An 18,361-nucleotide genomic window follows, 5' to 3' on the forward strand; every position below is an offset into this window, starting at 1 on the left:
TCTCCCCAGGTGACTTACCCTTCCTGACTTCGCAGGGGGGTGCGAATGTCAGAGCTGTCCCCGTGCGGGGGCAGTTAGTGCTACCAATGCCTAAGCAACCACTCACATTGCTGTATTTGAATAAAGTTGTGGCCAAAATTATGCCAAAAAATTTAAACAAAAATTAAGTGTCAATTGTGTTTTTCTTTGGGGTGTATTTGGGACCTTGACACACAAATACATATTCACTTAAAAGACTTACTGAAAAAGTAAGGTGTTCAGAAGGTGCTGAAAAGGCAAGAGAGAAACATCCTATTTTATATGTAATGGAAGGGAGGTCCAAGGGGCTGCACTACACTAAGGGCCCAATTCCTATATTTTAAGGAATAAGATGCTATCAGCAAGAGGCCCTCTCCAGGAAAGGATAGTGCATATGACCATTTCCTTTGGCATAAACTCATCACTGGTATGAACTTTAGGGGATTCTGGCAATCATGACTCAGTAAAATTTAGGACAAGCCCATTTTTCAAAAATGGGTTGTACAGGATTGTGATCTCAACCCATGACAGCATATTCACAATATTCATTATACACCATTAAGCACCAGGTAAAAACACTCTTCTTCAACCAGGTCTGTGGCTGATTAACATTTTATACCCTTTTTGAGTGTGTTTGGGGGAGGGAGGTTTGTGGGTTTGTGTTTTTATATGGTATTTTATGTTGTGAACTGCCTGAAATCTACGGATGATGGGTGGTATGCAAATTTAATAAAGAAGAGGAAGATTGGGCCATGATGCCAACATAATTCTGAAAAATCCATTCATTGTGTTAAAAAAATGGTGCTAAACTTGCACATAGTTTCCGCTTGGTACACAATAACTATCTCTGGAAGGGACTAGCCAGGTGTCTCTAGGACTGGTATTTAGAGGTATGTTACACCTGTACATTTAAAAAGAATTCTGAGAATGAAGAATAAATATAGAAGCCACTTTCATGGGAGAATAAGTGGTTCAAGAAAACAAGAGGACAATTTTGGCACAGTACAATATCCAACCATTATAGAACTATATAAACACTTCTAGGAGTGACAGCAACAGGTTTTACAGTTTGTGGGTTGGATCACCTGAGGTCAGGGGCAATACTGAAGGACATTATGATGAAATGAGCATCAACTTGTGTCTTTTTCGCTTTCCTCTTTTGATTATTGAAAGCCATTGATTGAAGAAGCCATTGCTTGTTTGTGTGGCTGTGAATGGAAGCAAAAGTCTTTGTGACAAGGAAGAAGGAATCAGATGGCCTTTTATGTTTTCCATTCTTTACCAATACTTTGAAAGAAGACTCTGTTTTGGCTAGTTCTGTAATTGTAATAAACCAACAAAGTACTGTGTTAACTCCTGGGGTGTGAGGACCTCATTAACTTCATTCTAATTGCCCAGCACTGCTTCATAACCATCACACAAATGGAGAAGAACTGAGTCCAGCCAGCTGGACCTCATGTTTGAAGCCATGTTCTTCATTTATTCATGTGTCTCTTATGTCTTTCCATCCCCCAAAACAGCTAGACATAGACCTGGCAACAAAGCAAAGTATTCAAGGGAAATCTGTACACATGAACAATTGCAGCTGGGGGAAGGGTGTGTGGTAGGCAATAAAATGGCTAAGACCATTGGGTTTAATTATAAATGCACTTCTGAGCTGTGTTCTAACTCTCCTGGTTAAATATATTAAACTAACTCTTCTACTGCTTTGCATAGTACATTAAACAACTTAATCATAGTCTCCCCTCTTGCATCAATAAACATCATTTGCATTCTTTTTGCAGCAATGTTTTCTTCTCTCGTACTGTTTTACTTCCTGTTAGGAATACAGATCTGAAACTATTTCCATTTTCGTCAAGCTTGATTAGTTGAAAGTGAAGCCCAAACTTTTTTTTAAGTGCCACCAAACTTTTTAAATGAGTGCCTCAAACAGGGTCTCAACAGCAACAAAAATGTGCTAGGGTAGCAAAAGACTTTCCTTCCTTCTCGCTTCACTGCCAGCAAGCGCTGGAAAGGAAAATTACAAACGTTTTCAGATCTGTTGTATTGCAGACACAGAAAATGGTTGTGTTAGAATTTAGATAAATGGTTGGATGTCAAAGAAAGCTTGGATTTGATCATGAAAATCAGGAGCACAGCGCTGCCTTAGAAGGGTGAGGGCTGGGATTGTGTCTCTTGTTCACATCCATGATCTCTGTGCACAGGAAGTTGAAAGTTAGCCAGAGCTGACAGGCAGTGGTGGACCTTGGGATCTCAGATTTCAGCAGTGCCCTGTGCAACACTAAAATCCAGCCCATTCCCTCCTCTCACCTTCCATGCAACAACACAGGTGTGGGACCCCCTGTGGCACTCCTGAGGCTCTGCACCAAATCAGTCACGTTCCCCTAAGTCTGCCTTAGCTGACAGGTATATAACCTGTACACACACAGGCTCTGTATGTGTTGATGGAGAGCTTTGATCATCCCTCACTAAGTCCTATTGACCTAACTTAATAATGTCCATTAATTGTAATGGGTATACTCTAAGTAGGACTAATATTGGATAAAACCCATTGCCTTTTCCAATAAGACTGCATGTTTGGTTTGGTTTGAGGTGGTGCTGTGTCTAACTTCTTCAATCATTTTTTATTCAAGAGGTATTTCTTAAAAACAACAAGGCATAATTTGTTTGAGGAAATGCAATTACAGTGGTACCTTGGTTCTCAAATGCCTTGGTACTCAGACAACTTGGAATCCAAACACTGCAAGCCTGGAAGTAAGTGTTCCAGTTTGCGATCTTTTTTCAGAAGCCAGATGTGCTCCATTTTGAGTGTTACACTTCTGATTTGAGTGCTACACTTCCGTTTTAAGTGTTATGCTGAGGTCTGTCTGTTTTTGCTATTTATTTTGTGTTTTTGTTTTTGTGGCTCTTTTTGTTTTGTTTTTGTGACTGTGTGGAACCCAGTTCAGTTACTAGTAATTGATTGTGTGACTGCAGTACATTGTTTATTGCTTTCATTTTATGGATCAATGGTCTCATTAGATAGTAAAATTCATGTTAAATTGCTGTTTTTGGGTTGTTGTTTTTTTAAAAGTCTAGTATGGATTAATCCATTTTGCATTACTTTCTATGGGAAAGCGCACCTTGGTTTTGGAACGCTTTGGTTTTGGAACGGATTTCCGGAACAGATTAAGTTTGAGAACCAAGGTACCACTGTAGCTAAAAACTGGGGCACAATCTCCTCTGTTCACTTTGCAATTGTGAAGCCTTTCCCTTGAAAGTAAGCAAGCTGCCTTGAGCTATGAGAAGGTTAGGTAAGAAACAAAGGATGGATGCTCCTTGCTGGCATAATTATAACTTCATAAAAAAGTGGTCATATGAAACTCCTTTACTGAAGTTAGATCATTGAACCAACCAATCCTACATTGTCTACTTTGACTGGCAGGGACTCTCCAATGTTTCCAGTAGAGGTCTTTCCCAAAACCTGCTATATCTGATCCTAAAAACAAAACAAAACCCTGGAGATGTTAGGGATCAAACTTGGGACCTATGTTCTACCTTTGGACTATCCACCATAATCATTGGTGTAGGAGCAAAGCCAAAGCTCAGAGGGCAAAGCATTTGGGCTTTGGGCCCACTGAGCTTTGGGCTTTGCTTCTACACCGATGATTATGGTGGATAGTCCAAAGGTAGAACATACATTTCTTATCTGAAAGTTTCCAGGTTCAGCAAGGTCTTAGCATCTGTAATCTTGGGCAGCAAGGATAGGTGTCTCAGAGAGCTGCCACCAATCAGCACAGACAGTGCTGAGCTGGTTAGACAAATACTCTGCCTGTCTCAGAAGAAGCAGCTTCATATGTAGTGATGTGATGATGGGCACCACCTTAGATAGTCTTAAAGGGACTCACAAAGAATAAGCCTATCAATGGGTGCTAGTCATGCCTTCAGGATCAGAGTCAGCATGCCTCTGAATACCAGTCTCTGGGGAACAACATCCAATCATGTCCAGTTTGTGTACTTCCTATAGGCCCCTGGTTGGACACTGCAGGAAGCAGGATGTCGAACTAGATAGGACTTTGATTGCGCAGGGCTCTTTTGCAACACCATGCTTTTAACAAAGGCTTACCTTTCCCATTTCAGCTGTTAATTGTAGCCAGAAAGCAAATTATTTTTACTTACATTTTACTTTAGTCTTTTGTGACCAGGGCAGGGTTTGCTGTTGTGTGTAGAGACATGCAGAATGACCAGGCTCATTACGGTATGCTAAAACATGTCTAAAACCATGCTTTCAAATCATTTTAGATATGATTTTCAATCCAACTAAGTTCTACCAATGTGAGGACACAGCCTTTAGTATGTGTCATTAGATGGACGGGGAACCATGTGAAAAAATAACAGCTATGCAGGCAGGTCCTATCCATCATCTAGTAGCTGGAGTACAGGCCTGCTGAAAAAGATAGAGGCCTGTTTTGGAAGAAGAGTATGTTGGTGTTGTTGTTTGCATGAAACCCTGTTTATTTTGTGCAAGTTTTGGAGGATCTGTGAATCAAGTCTAAGAATTGTGGAAATCTGCTACCAGTTCTATGGGATATATCATGATGGGATGCAAAGAGACTCTTGTCCCTGCATAATGCTGAACTGAAATGCTGCCCACCCAAAATTTAACACTATATGCAGTTGGCGTGGGCATTGCATGTCAAGGTCCTCAAGGCACCCCAAATAACTCACACATCACACAGAATTTTTGTTTAAGGTTTTTGGCATAATTTTGGCCACAACTTTATTAAAATACAAAAAAATGTGAGTGGTTGCTTAGGCATTGGTTGCGACTATCTGCCCCCGGTGGGGACAGACTGACATTTTGCATGCCTGCGAAAGTCAGAAAAGGGGAATACATTTTGGGGATAGTGACAGAGCAGGGAACCTGCCCTCAGCCCTCCCCAAATGCAACCAGGAGCTCTTGCGTGGCCCTAGCCCCTTGACAGGGTTCGGACAAAAGCAATGGTGAGCCCCTGTATTCCTTTAATGGAATACCCTTGCAGCAGCTGCATTAGAGCAGCAGGCACAGCCAATCCATACCCCTCAACCAACCAAACCAAAACCAATGCCTAACCGCAACCTTACAAGTTGTGACGATTTGCTATGCAGTAGGCAAAAACCAAATAGCACCAGCCAATCAGCCAAATGGACAAAATTCCTACCGGGCCCCTGCCCCAAGAGCAGATGACCCCATGACAGGCATAGCAAGGTCAACCCGAACAACCCTAAATATAGGGAGGGTGGGCGGGTGATCCAATGCATGCAGCGAAAAGAGGAAGCTCTACGCTTCGTGCAGGGAGTTTTAACATTTCTGGCTGTCAATCACAAAATGGCAACATTAACTTCGTCCCAACAACAAGGGAAGCCCAATCACAACAGTGGCCAATGATCAGTTAGCCCGCCCCACAACTTTGGAGTGTCCTGTTGGCCCCCACAAAACACATGATCTCCATGAAGGAGAACGCGCTTTGTGGCAACTTGGCTGGGATGCATGAACAGGGACAACGTGTTGGACCCATATGTGGATGAACATGCCATTTCTTCAGTGCTTCTTAGCCTCTTCCTACCTTGAGTAGTTTGAAAGCACACAGTGCAAGTAGATAAATAGGTACCGCTCCGGTGAGAAGGTAAACGGCGTTTCGGTGCGCTGCTCTGGTTTGCCAGAAGTGGCTTAGTCATGCTGGCCACATGATCCGGAAGCTGTACGCTGGCTCCCTCAGCCAGTAAAGCAAGATGAGCGCTGCAACCCCAGAGTCATCCGCGACTGGACCTAACGGTCAGGGGTCCCTTTACCTTTACCTAGAGTAGTAATCAAGGTAGACAGTACTTCCTGTTTCTCAACAATTTCCAGGGAGCCACAAGTAATCAGTTGTATCACTCTCAAACTATATGCACAAGTGGCTGTGATTGCATATCAGTGGTTTGTAACTTTCCCCAGGTTCAAGTTGAAAAAGTGGTTCAGGTCTGCTCCTGTATTGTGTGTGTGTGTATCACAGTTGGAAGCAATAATGCTTCTCTTGTGCTAGGGCCTGCTTTAGGATGTCCTACACAAATCTGGTTGGCCATTGTGAGAACAGGATAATTGGTTGATGGGTCACTGGCCTGATCCAGGCAGAGAGAAAAGCTTTCTATAAAACAAGGGCAATAGAGGAAAATGCCCTTTTTTGGATCACTGCCCTATGATATTAGCTAAAATCTCACTCTTGGCTCTCTCTATCTACTGATTACAAGAGTTTCTACTTTGGACTCATTCTCCACCTCATAATGTCACATTGACTTGGCAACATCATTAAGTAAAGAAGTAGAAAACCACACATGCCTAAATGATGGTTTTGAAGACATTTCTGAGATCTTTTGGATAATGTAAGCAGATGCAGTAATTTGGATAATGGAACCAGAAGGGAAAGTGGGCTGTCATTGGTATAATTCTCAGCTTTGTAATAGAAAATGGCAGGAGCACTGGTAATAATAATGTGAATGAAAATGGTGGGGGTTTAAGGTTGCATTTATAGTTTCTCTTCTGGTGCGTAAGAATATGTTGAAGGGGAAGCCACATACAGAGTGCCAGCTGAATGGAATTCATGTATCTTTATGCTGAAGAAACAGAGAGAGAAGTGTGTGTGTGTGTGTGTGTGTGTGTGTGTGTGTGTAGAAGAAAGCTTTAATCAGTTTGATATATTAATGGCCCAAACACATCAAACTTAGAAAGCCCCAAATTTTAGATCTGCTAAACTCTCCATTTGAGTTTGATTTATGAAAATCCTTGTGTCACAATAATCATGCTGGAACTACTTGCTGCTATTATTATTACTCAGAGGCAGGTAGAATGGTTTAAAAAATAAAATAAAATCCTGCCTCATTATTTGCATAAATATTTGCACTTTTGTCCTCATTAGAGTTTATAGAACTTTGTGGGGATGATTCTTCAAAAACATAATGAAGTAAGGAAAAGCGTGTTCTCCTTCATGGAGAGCACATGTTGCGGTGGGGTCTGCTGAGCCACCCCTCTGTTACCAGGCAGGGTCTCTAAAGATGGCCTGGGGCAGTGATTGGTTCACTGGGTTGCTGGGGTAAAAGTTATGTTGCAATTTTGGTGGGAGGGGGGAAATGTTTAAATACTCTGCACGCAGCCTGGAGCTTTCTCTTTGCTGTGTGCAACGGATCACCTGGACCGTCTGGAGGACAGTGGAGCGATCTTCTCATTGTCTCATTGTCTGGTTACATTTCTTTATTTTCCCCTTCTTTTTAATCTTCTCTAGTCCCTTAATTAATTTAATCCCCCCCTTCCCCCCCCTCTGTTTGATTTCCCACCCCACCCCTTACCCGGCCCTTTGGGAAGATTTTCCCTGTATCTGTGAGCACTCCCTGTGCATAATCCCCCTGGGCTTGCCTTTCCCAATAGGGAGAGAGCCCCCATTAGGGGCTTTCTTTTGCAAAAAGGTTTTCCCATTTTCGCCTGTTTAATTGTGGGGCTAGTCAGGGCTGTTCCCAGCTTGCCTGGAATCACTTTCATTTATAGTATCCCCATAGGTTGGCTTTATTTTGGGTGCGTGCAGAGCTGTTGGCCAAATTTTAATCTAGCCTTGGGCGGGAGCACTATTTTGAGTTCCTTTAATATTGCAATGAGACAAAAAGGCAGAGAGCAGAAGCAGGGAGGTCTGCACGGCCTGCAGATATCATTCAGACCTAAGCCTGCTACAGTTAGCAGTACAGTAAATTCCCAGCTTACTTGGAATCACTTTCGTTTATAGTATCCCCATAGGTTGGCTTTATTTGGGGTGACTGCAGTGCTGTTGGCTGAATTTTAATTTAGCCTTAGGCGGGAGCACTATTTTGTGTTCCTTTAATATTGCAATGAGACAAAAAAGGCAGAGAGCAGAAGCATGGAGGCCTTCACGGTCTGCTCGGCCTGCACATATCATTCAAGCCTAAGCCTGCTACAGTTAGCAGTACAGTAAATTGTTAAGTTGCTGTGACATGTGACTCATTCTCTCTATTAAGAATGTATCTGTTTGCTTGCAGGCTCACTTGTTGCTAATGTATATCTTAGGCAGACAGAGTGGAGCCAGAGGCTCTCTGTGCCTCCAATGAGCACTCTTTGTATGCTCTTTAACTATGCTGTTTCTGAACAAGTTTATATTCTTCAAGTTTGTTTTTCCCTGATAGTGGCGACTGCCGTTTTAGAGTCGAGCCATTGTGGCTCAGTGGCTAGAGTACAGGACTAGGACCTGGGAGACAGGGCTCATATCCCCCACTTAGCCATTGTTATAACAAAGCAAAACAAGCTGCTCCTTTTGGACTATTTTGTTGCTCGGTAGTTTGGCCCATTTGTGTTATTGCTCCCAAAAAGAACTTTGGGTTTCTTGAGGAGGTGCTTCCCTCTAAAGGGCAAGCAAGGGTACCTGGACAGGTGGTGGGCTGCCTCGAGTTTGTTATCTCATTGGAAACATTTATGTCTGGCCTAGCAGGTGATCCTAGGGCTTGGCCCGCTTGGCCCTAGAATTTGATGGCCTCTGGCAGCGTTTCTGGCCTTAATAGCGTCCCCATGTGGTGCACAAAGCATTGGTTTCACCTGTTCCTCACATTGTTTAGGTTTTTTCTTTTTGCAGACTATGACAGGGCCTTTGCAGATGCCTCCAGTGCTTGCCTCTCCTGCAGAGGATGACTTGCTGATGCCCCAGGTGCCTTCTTCCAGAAGGAAGCGTCTTCAGAGGCAGGAAAAAGTGGAGCAGGGATGATGCTTACACCTCCTTGCAGGTAAACCATCCCTGGGCTCTGATGATGTTTCAGACATCACCTTGGACCTCTCCAGGGGTCAGGGTGAGGCTGTTCCTGAGGGTGAGGATGATCTTTAGGGATCATCCTGGATAGCTCAGCTGGTCAGCGTATGGTGCCGGTAATGCCTAGGTTGCAGGATTGGTCCCTGTATGGGACAGCTGCATGCTCCCTCATCACTCTACCCGGACACTGAGGTCCAGCGCCGAGGGCCTTTCTGGTGGTTCCCTCACTGTGAGAAGCCAAGTTACAGGGAACCAGGTGGAGGGCCTTCTCGGAAGTGGCACCCGCCCTGTGGTATACCCTCCCACCAGATGTCTACTACTAGACTTTTAGAAGACATCTAAGGCAGCCCTGTTTAAGGAAGCTTTTAATGTTTGATGCATTACTGTATTTTAATATTTTGTTGGAAGCTGCCCAGAGTGGCTGGGGAAGCCCAGCCAGATGGGCGGGGTACAAATAGACTATTATTATCATTATTATTATTATTATTATTATTATTATTATTATTATTATATTGTGGGAGAGTGGACTAGATGATCCTCGGAGTCCCTTCCAACCCCTCTATTCTATTAATGGAAATTCATTATGATGGGAATGTTAGACGCATCATCCCCTCAGCTCGCTAGGATCGCAGGGATGGGGACATGTGGACCACTTGCGCAGCTCCACATTTCAAATGGAAATTCCCTGAGCAATAGAACCTGAAGCTGGTATGCAGGAAGCTGGCCCGGTGGCAGCTTTGTTGGGACTTCTTTAGGGTTTCTGGCCAGTGTTGGCCCTGTAGATTTACACTTCATGGTGGCAACACAAGGCAGGGCATCTTGCCCAAGCGGGGCTGGCAAGCAATAACTCAATACCTCTCGCCCATATTTCCATAAAAATATCTCCTTTGAAAGTCTGGCTAAAAGGTTATCTAGATGGGTCAGTAGCTTTGTGCTTGTGGGAAGGGTTTTTCCCAAGGTGTTGGATTCCTCTGGCTTTTCAGCCAGTGGCTCAGAATACAGCAACTCAAAAGCCAGTTAGAGAGCTACCTGTGGTAGCCAGAAAGAAGGTTAGGAAGCAGCTTGCATTGGGACATATGGTGGGATCCCCTTGATTCTCCTTCTAGTCCCGATTTTCATTTATCCCCATTGGGGATCGTCCCTAAGAAAGCCCCATATAATTCCATCTGATCCATATTTATCGCATCCCAAAGGCACCTCAGTGAATGATGCTATCCCTCCGGGATTTTTTCCGTGAAATATGCATCTTTGGATCAGGCAGTTGAGCTTACCAACAAATTGGAGGAGGTGCCTTGTTGGCATTATGCAATATTAAATCGGCTGTTAGGCTGCTGCCGGTTCACCTCTGAGATTTTAAGTGGTTGGGCTTTAATTTGGATGGAGCTCCTTATATTGATAAAGCGATGCCGATGGGTTGCACAATGGACTGTGCAGCACTCAAGTCCTTTAGCGCCTTTCTGGACTGAACAGTGCAAGTCAAGACTCATTTAATTGGGGGTACCATTATTTGGATTATTTTACTGGCTGGTTCATGTGACACCAGCCTCTGCTGGATGCCCCTTTATTCCCTGAGGAGCTGGGTGTTCTGTTGGCAGTGGAGGACAGTTGGTCCTATTGCCCCTTTTAACGTATTTGGGGGCTAGCTGAATACCGTTGCTCAAACATCTGCTTGCCTGTGGAAAAGCTGTTTGCCTTGAAGGATGTTATTCTTGTAATGCTTCCTCTGAAGCAAGTGTTGCTTTGTCAGATCCTATCATTCCTAGGTCAGTTAAATTTTGCATGCAGGGTGGTTGCCCCAGGCTGCCCATTCCATTCCTGCTTGGCCAGGTGGTCTCATGGCCCGGGGTCCCTTCATCATCATGTACAGTGGCCTTGAGCCTGGCAGGGCAAGGCAATCACATGTGACCTAACTTTTCTCGAGTTTTCCCCATTGTAGTGTCAGCGCACATCTGGACTGAGGAGTTTAGGGACCGTCGGGTCTGTCTTGGTCTGATAACCAGGCAGTGTGAGAGTCCTGGCAAAACAGTCCTCATGCTCTGGCAGAGTCTTCGCACTGCTTAAGGTTTAATATTGCGTTTCTGCTCGCTTTATTTCGGGATCATCTAATGTTTTCGCTGTCGCTCTATCCCGTTTTTTCAGTTGGAGAGCTTCAGATCCTGGGCTCTGGACGCCCAGCTATAGCGGATTTTTCTGGAGCTCCTGTGGCACTTGGCAACAATTAATAATTATGAGGAGTAGTAGCTTACGCTTCCACATCCGCTTTCAGGTCTTATGAGAAGGCCTGGACTGATTTCTTAAAATTTAGCTGGCAGTCCTCGGCCATTCAGAGGAACCTGCCCCCATCCTCTGAGCAGGACCTGCAGTAATTCGCCCACCTGCTGCAGATCAGATGCAGTGTTAAAACTATCAGAATTCAGTCCGCTGCAATGTCTGCTAGAGTAAAGCTTTAATTTTTCAGAGACCCTTCTAAAGTGTGTCGTGCGCAGGGTCTCGCAAGGTTGGAATAGGACCCAACCTTCACAGGACAGCCGGCAGGAAGCCGGTCAATCTTTGACCTATGCAGTATCTGCAACAAGTTAAGGCTTGTCAGCTGGTTCAAGATCAAGACGAGACTTCTTTCAGTATTCCATTGTAATTTTGGTGTACTGAGGGTTGGGGAAATTGTGTTGGAACCAGCACGGGGCTGAGAGTTTGGAGGCTTATTGCCTCAGGACTTTTCCTTATCTGCTTTGGAGCTTGTCATAAGTGTCTGGAGCTCTAAGTCAGACCTAGTGAGCAGGGTTGCCACCATCAGGCTTCCAGTCACAGGTGAGGTGGGCCCTTGCCCTGTTATTTGGATACCGGAAATATTTGGCTTTTCGTTCCCCTGGGGGCTGGCTCGATCCTAGTGCACAGAAATGGGTTCCGGTTCGACAGGCATCTAATTGCTCACGTCGTGCGCCAGTTATTGCAGCTTGCGGCTTGCCTACCGCTGATCACACCTCATTCCTTCTGAATAGGTGCTGCGGCAAAGGCTGCGCACTGGGGCCTGTTAGTAGACAGGATTGTGAATACGGGTCATTGGAAGTCTGACGCTGACAAAGGTTATGTCAGGAAGCATCGCCAATGATTCCTGTGCTGATGCCTGTCTGTTATTCCTTTTTTCATAGGAACAGCTGTGCGCATTTGGATTTTCGGCCACAGCATCATGCACTAAGCTGGCAAGCACCCTGATGAGTCTGGACTGGGGGCGCCATCTCGGCCTTCCTGCCCATGTTTCTAGCTCCAGTCCTCATCTGGATTGTGGGGCACAGCATCATTTACTGGGCTGGCATCAGAGCTAGGCAGTCTGGAAGGGGACTGGGTCTTGGCCTCCTTCAGCATGTGCAGGTGTTATGGATGTCCAGGCACAGAATGCAGTGGAGCAGTAAGCAGAGGGTGCTTTCGGATGCCACCCCCCCTCCCGTGGCAATTGTGGTTCACCTGGGAGAGAACGATGTGGCAACTTAGAATTGCTTTACTTTGCGCTCCACGATTCAGGGAGACTTGGGGGAATTGGTGACCTAATACCCACAATTAAAATATTTTGGTCACAATTACTGCAAAGGCGCAATTGGCACAGCATTTCTCGACCTGAGGCTGCTGAAAGGGCCAGGAAGCGCATTAATTCCACAGTGTGTAAGAAGGTGGCGGAATTGAGTGGGTTGGTTAGTTCCCGCCCGGATATTACCTTCAAGGCTCTGGCCCTTTACCGCAATGATGGGGTACATCTTTCTGTACTGGGGAATGATGTTTGGTTGGATGCGGTAACTGCAAGGTTGAAGGTTGGGTTGGGATTGTGAGTGGTTGGCGGCGAGCGTAAAGGGCTCGATTGGCGGTTAGGCATTGGTTATAAATTGGTGGAGGAGGGGTTAGGATAGGCTGGGCCTGCCTCTCCATGGAGGGGTTATGATAGGCTGGGCCTGCCCCTCCATGGTTGCTGCGGAAAGGGAATTCCTTTAAAGGAATCCTGGGGCTTGCCATCTTTTCGTCCAATGCCTGGAATGGGACTAGGGCCGGCAAGCCTTCGGGGAGCAGGCGGGTGAGAGTTGAGGGTCTGTGTCTCAGCTCCAATTCTTCCCCAACTTGCTTTCCCCCGCACTGTCTTTCGGTGGTGCCCGGAAGTCAGTTCTGTCCCCAGGCGGGGGGACAGATAGTCTTAACCAATGCCTAAACAACCACTCACGGTTTTGTATTTAAATAAAGTTGTGGCCAAAATTATGCCAAAAACCTTAAACAAAAATTAAGTGTGCGTTGTGAGTTATTTGGGGGGTGGCTTGGGGACCTCAACACGCAAAAGAGTAAAGAGGGACCACTGCCCCATACCAGCCTTTCCCTTCAAATTGGAGCCACAGGTGAATTGTGTAGAAATCACCCTTTCCCTAAGAAGATCCATGGAATAAATTTTCACATGTCATTGCAGTTCTACCCTCCAAGAAAAGTGGTGTGCGGACTTTATACCCTCAGGGAACTCTAACTATTAGCTCACTTGCTTAGGAATCTCCCACTTTCCCCCACTCACCTCTCTGTTTGGAATTCCAGAATGTCACAGAAGGCCATGTTCTAAGCTGCACTGTATATTTACACACCCAGGCTATTCTCACAACCTGAAAATGAGTGCTGCAAAACAATCTGCTCTCCTGCAGCTGTCAATTACAAGGAAGTCTCTACAGTGGTGGACAGGTTATATTGTCAGAGACAGGGAACCTACCAAACAGCCATTGTGTTTATAAAGCCTTAGATGCCTTCAAGTTCTTGCTGTGGCAGTATCTCCTCAGTGTGTTCAATGAGGGAAGAAATGCCAGCCATGTCTGAGATGCTGTAAGCTCTGTGATTGTCCCTATACCCACTGAAACTCTATGGGGGCATGGCAAGTACCTGCTGTAGCCATACCTGCTGTGTCTATGACTGCTCCTACTGTTACAACCCCTAGCATGCCAACTGCTGTTCTTCCCCTGAAGTACATCCTGGACCATTGGAAAACAAGATAACGAACAACAAACAAACAAACGGCAGGCAACCTATCTAAACCTATAGAAAAGATGAGCGCAGTGACTTCGATTGACTTCTCATTACAGTTTTCTTGCTGAGGAACTTCTGATAAACTTCTAAAGAACCTCAAGGTTACCTGGGAGACTCTTTGCATGAAAACCGCTATATTAATCTAAAAGTATTGAAATTAAACCTCTCTATGGACTACTGCCTTTCAGCAAGCATATTGACTTCTGTTTAAAAGGCACCCTTTTCTGTAGACGAAATTGGGAAAAAGTGTGTCCAAGAGGAATGGAAAATAGATTTCCCCCACCTGATTAGGGGTACACTTTTGTTGCCTTTCAGCTTCCATTTTGCCAGCCGAAGGTCAGAGAAATGAAATCAATTATTGTCTTCCAAATTCCAATACTGTATTGAAAAGCTCAATTTAGCTGCAGCTGCCTTATTAGTAACCACCCTTGTGCACCAGTGGTATGTCTTCTGAACTATTCAGAGGGGAGAAGCATTGCATTGAAGAAAAAGCCACTCTAATTGTGGAGGCCCTTTCCAAGAGGATGTGTACATAAGAAGTAATTAAATGTAATGGACATTGCAACCTCTAAACAATAATAATGGTATTAGTTAAAATCAATGGGTTGCTACTTGTACATTTGTTTACCTGTTGTTGAAGACAAGAGTCTAGTTGGGAAAAGGGAAATAAAAGGTATTTTCTGTTTCAGCTAATGATGAAAAACTGCAAGAATGGTCTTTTGTCTGTTCTGTGCTTGTACAATTTTCAAAACAAATGTTAGGGATGCAGCGTTCTAGGGACTGTGATGGAAGTGGAGCCATAGCTCACTGGCAAAGCACATGCTTTGCATGCAGAAGGTTGCAGATACAATTCCTGTTATCTGGTGAAAAAAGAACCAGAAGTAGATGAAAAGATTTTGGGGAAGCAACGTCCGGTATGAGTACATAATTCTGCGCTATATGGATTTTTTTCTCCCCTGTTTAGGGCCTCTCTAACGTGTGTCTGCCTGCCATGGAATCTCAGCAAGTAGTAAACTATTATGATGTTCTAAGCTGCACCTTGTACATCTGCAGCCAGGCCATTGCTCTTCACAATGTGAAAATGCACCAAGCAAAACACCCACTTCTGCTCTGCAGCTGTGGACTGAAAGGAAAGATTAACACTGGCAGCCTTTCCAGAGACTAAATTAAAGCCTGCAGAGCTTGTCTTGCCTGCTTTTATCAGGCCTTAGATGGCTCCAAGTTCTTGCTGTGGTGACATATCCCCATGTTGTTCAATGAGAGAAGAAATGCTAGCCAATGAATAGAGTTTTAGATTTAGATATCAAAAACCTAGGTTGCCACACTTGTTCAGCTCAGCTCATTTGAGAAACAATGGACAATAAATCTACATATCAAGGCTGCAATTCTAACTCCACTAACTTGGGAGTAAGCCCTATTGAATTCAATGCAACTAACTTCTGAGTAGGTATACATAGGATTGAGCTGTAGGCTATTTGCAATGGTCCCATTGAACCCAACAGACAAAATTAATCACGACTTGGTCTCCATTGGCACTTAAATTGAACAGTCTGAATCTGGATCCAACCCACTGAAATACATTCTGTTTCTGGTTCTTTAGCATCTGTTCATCAATAGGTTTTTTTTGTTTGTTTGTTTGTTGTTGTTTTTTTTGCTGTTGCTTGCATTGTACTTTTCCCCTTGTCTTCTAAATCATTTGGTATTACTTCATAATCTTTTTGGGTTGTAGGCTGTGTTTCTTGGAACTTTTTTCCGTATCTTTCTCCTGTACATATGTGGTGTTTCCTTTCCTTCTCTCTTTTCTTCCCTCATTCTCTCCTATTTTTCTTGTATTTCTTTCCTTTCATTATGTATGAATAAGGTGTTCCTATGACATCTGTTACCAGAGGTTCCCATTATCCATCTTCTCCCTGAACCCTTACAGAATCTTCTTCCTTCAGTAACTTCCTTCCTTAAGTAATTTTGCACTTCTGTCATAATATGTTTTCTGTTTATGTTTTCTGAGTTTATTATTTTCTTCTCATCTCCCTTTTGGATGTTAGCTGAAAGTAGTTTATTTGTGGTTGGAAGACTTGATTTCTTTCTCTTGTTCAATAACAGCTGGGCTGGAAATGTGCTTTGCACTATCGGTGTGCAGTCCATAAGCCTGTGTATATGTCTTAATTAGCATAATTTGCTTTTTTCATCTTGTTGCTCATAATGTGTACTTTAGTTCAACTGTGGATAGTATGTGGTCATGATGTGGTTTTAAAACAGCAGTGTTAGGTGAAAGCTGAAAATTCAGCAGATATACGTTGCGGCCTGTTACCAGTTAGAATTCCATCACATAGTCCATGTCTTACTAGAATTTACTAAAGGGACTATCCTGCTTTAGTGGTACCTCTAATTACGAACTTAATTTGTTCCGGAGGTCCGTTCTTAACCTGAAACCGTTCTCAACCTGAGGTACCACTTTAGCAGCTGCGCCGCCAGCGCACGATTTCTGTTCTCATCCTGAGGTAAAGTTCTTAACCGAGGTACTACTTCCGGGTCAACGGAGTCTGTAACCTGAAGTGTTTGTAACTCGAGGTGTTTGTAACCCAAGGTACCACTGTATCTGGTATGTCTGGATACTGACTGCAATAGGCCACAATGAGCAAATAATTGTTTCCAATCACATGTGAGCAGTTTCAGTTTGTTACTATGGCCTGGCAGGCATCATTGGTTATTTTTTTCCTTTCCCTTTTCATTTCCCTTTTCTTTCAAAAATGTGGAACACTTAGATAACTGTCTATCCTACCCCTGGACAATATAGGATGTACCCTGCTTGTCTCTGTGCCAAAATAGCCTATAACACAATTGGTCTTAATGGTTTTAGGCTGATGATTTGATATTACCAAAGTCCATTGTCTGTTGCTGATTCTGCTTTGACAAACCACCCTGGATAAGCAGTAATGTATGTGATTCTCATTTAAAATAATAGTATCCTTTGTATATCATTTTGTGCAAAGTCAACCAGCCAAAATATGATTATAAAAACAGGCAAAATAATAATTCATGGCAGCTAACTTTCTTTCTACTCTTTCTCTTGGATTGTGAATGCATATGCTTGAACATAAATTTAAATGAAAAAATAAAAACAAAACAAAACAAAACTGCACTCCATAGCTTCTTAATGCTCCAATGCAGTTCTCAGCATATGTATTTTGATAGATGACTCTCCTTGCCCTCTGTGCTTTTAGTTATTGGGGCTTTTTTGATTTTCTCGTGCTGGCTTTTAAGTGCTGCTTACTGATTGTATGCTATTGTGTGATTTTATGCTGCTTTTTATTAATTCTTCTGCTCAAGATGCTTTTATATATTGATCATACAGTTGATGGTCTTTCTTTCTTTCTTTCTTTCTTTCTTTCTTTCTTTCTTTCTTTCTTTCTTTCTTTGATTTTAAATTGTGAACCATCCAGAGGACACAGCTGATTGTGCAGCATAGAAATACCTAAATAAATAGATCAATTTCAATGCAATATTTCATACATATTTTCGCTGCCTTCTCCACTGATTAATGGGGGCATAGAACAGAACAGACTTATGGGCAAGGATATGTGAATGTAAGAGACGGATCAAAAATAGACTGCTCTACCCTTCACTATTTAAAACAGTAGAATGGGAAACCTGTGGTCCTCCAGATGTTGCCAGACTCCTAATCCCATCAGCTGCAGACAGCATTGCCTATGGTCAGGGATGATGAGAATTGCAGTTCAGTGACAACTGGAGGGCCACAGGTTTTTCATCATGGCTTTAAAACTTTTCATTAACTGCAGATTGTTTTTTTTTGGGGGGGGTATATTGCACACTGTACTGTTGTCAACCCCAACGTTAAAGGAACTTACTTTGACTACTGGAATTAAAAGCCCCCATAATATCTAAGCACTAGTAAATCTCATTGCATGGGGCATGGGTGGGGTTGGACAGACTTCAGACACTGCAGTTTCTGCCGGTTGAACCACTGGAATCCAATTCTTTTTAGCTGACAACTTTTGATACCTTTTGTATGACTGCTCTCCTATGCCCCTCAATTTCTATCTATCTTGACATGTCACAAAGAAGAAGCTGCGGATTTTGTTATATAGCCTTTTCTCTGCTTGGTGAACATGTGCAAAAAGAGTGAATGGTGCTGTTTTTCAAGGAGAATTCTTATTGTTCAGAAATATATATATATATATTTTCTTCAACATTCAGCAACCATTACTCCATGTTAAATAATGGTAAATCTTTCCCTCTCTGAGCATATAGGAGTCTCTCCACTGCAAACATATATTGAAAAAATAATTATATATATAGAAACAATAATCCATATCCATTGGTCTACACTCAGTTTTGTATGTTCAGTTTCTACTTCCTGTTGTATTTGGCATGTTTTTCTAGCCTTATGTCTCCCATTTCCATTTCTTCTATTATTTTTGGGAAAAGAATGCCAAGGATTAAATAGCTTTATCCCCTGGCATCACTCCAAGTCCTAGGTAGAACTC

General features: G+C 43.4%; 1 long non-coding RNA gene across 1 annotated transcript in view; it reads left to right on the forward strand.

The window, feature by feature from the left end:
• The first annotated feature begins 7,182 nt into the window (after positions 1 to 7,182).
• LOC310837038 overlaps positions 7,183 to 18,361 on the forward strand; it is a 293,685-nt gene continuing 282,506 nt past the window's right edge. The window contains exon 1 of the long non-coding RNA XR_014560362.1: positions 7,183 to 13,135. This is a non-coding gene — a long non-coding RNA (uncharacterized lncRNA). The remainder of the gene's footprint in view (positions 13,136 to 18,361) is intronic.

Source organism: Podarcis gaigeae (assembly GCF_964106915.1).
Source record: "Podarcis gaigeae genome assembly, chromosome: Z".
Taxonomy (NCBI): Eukaryota; Metazoa; Chordata; class Lepidosauria; order Squamata; family Lacertidae; genus Podarcis; species Podarcis gaigeae.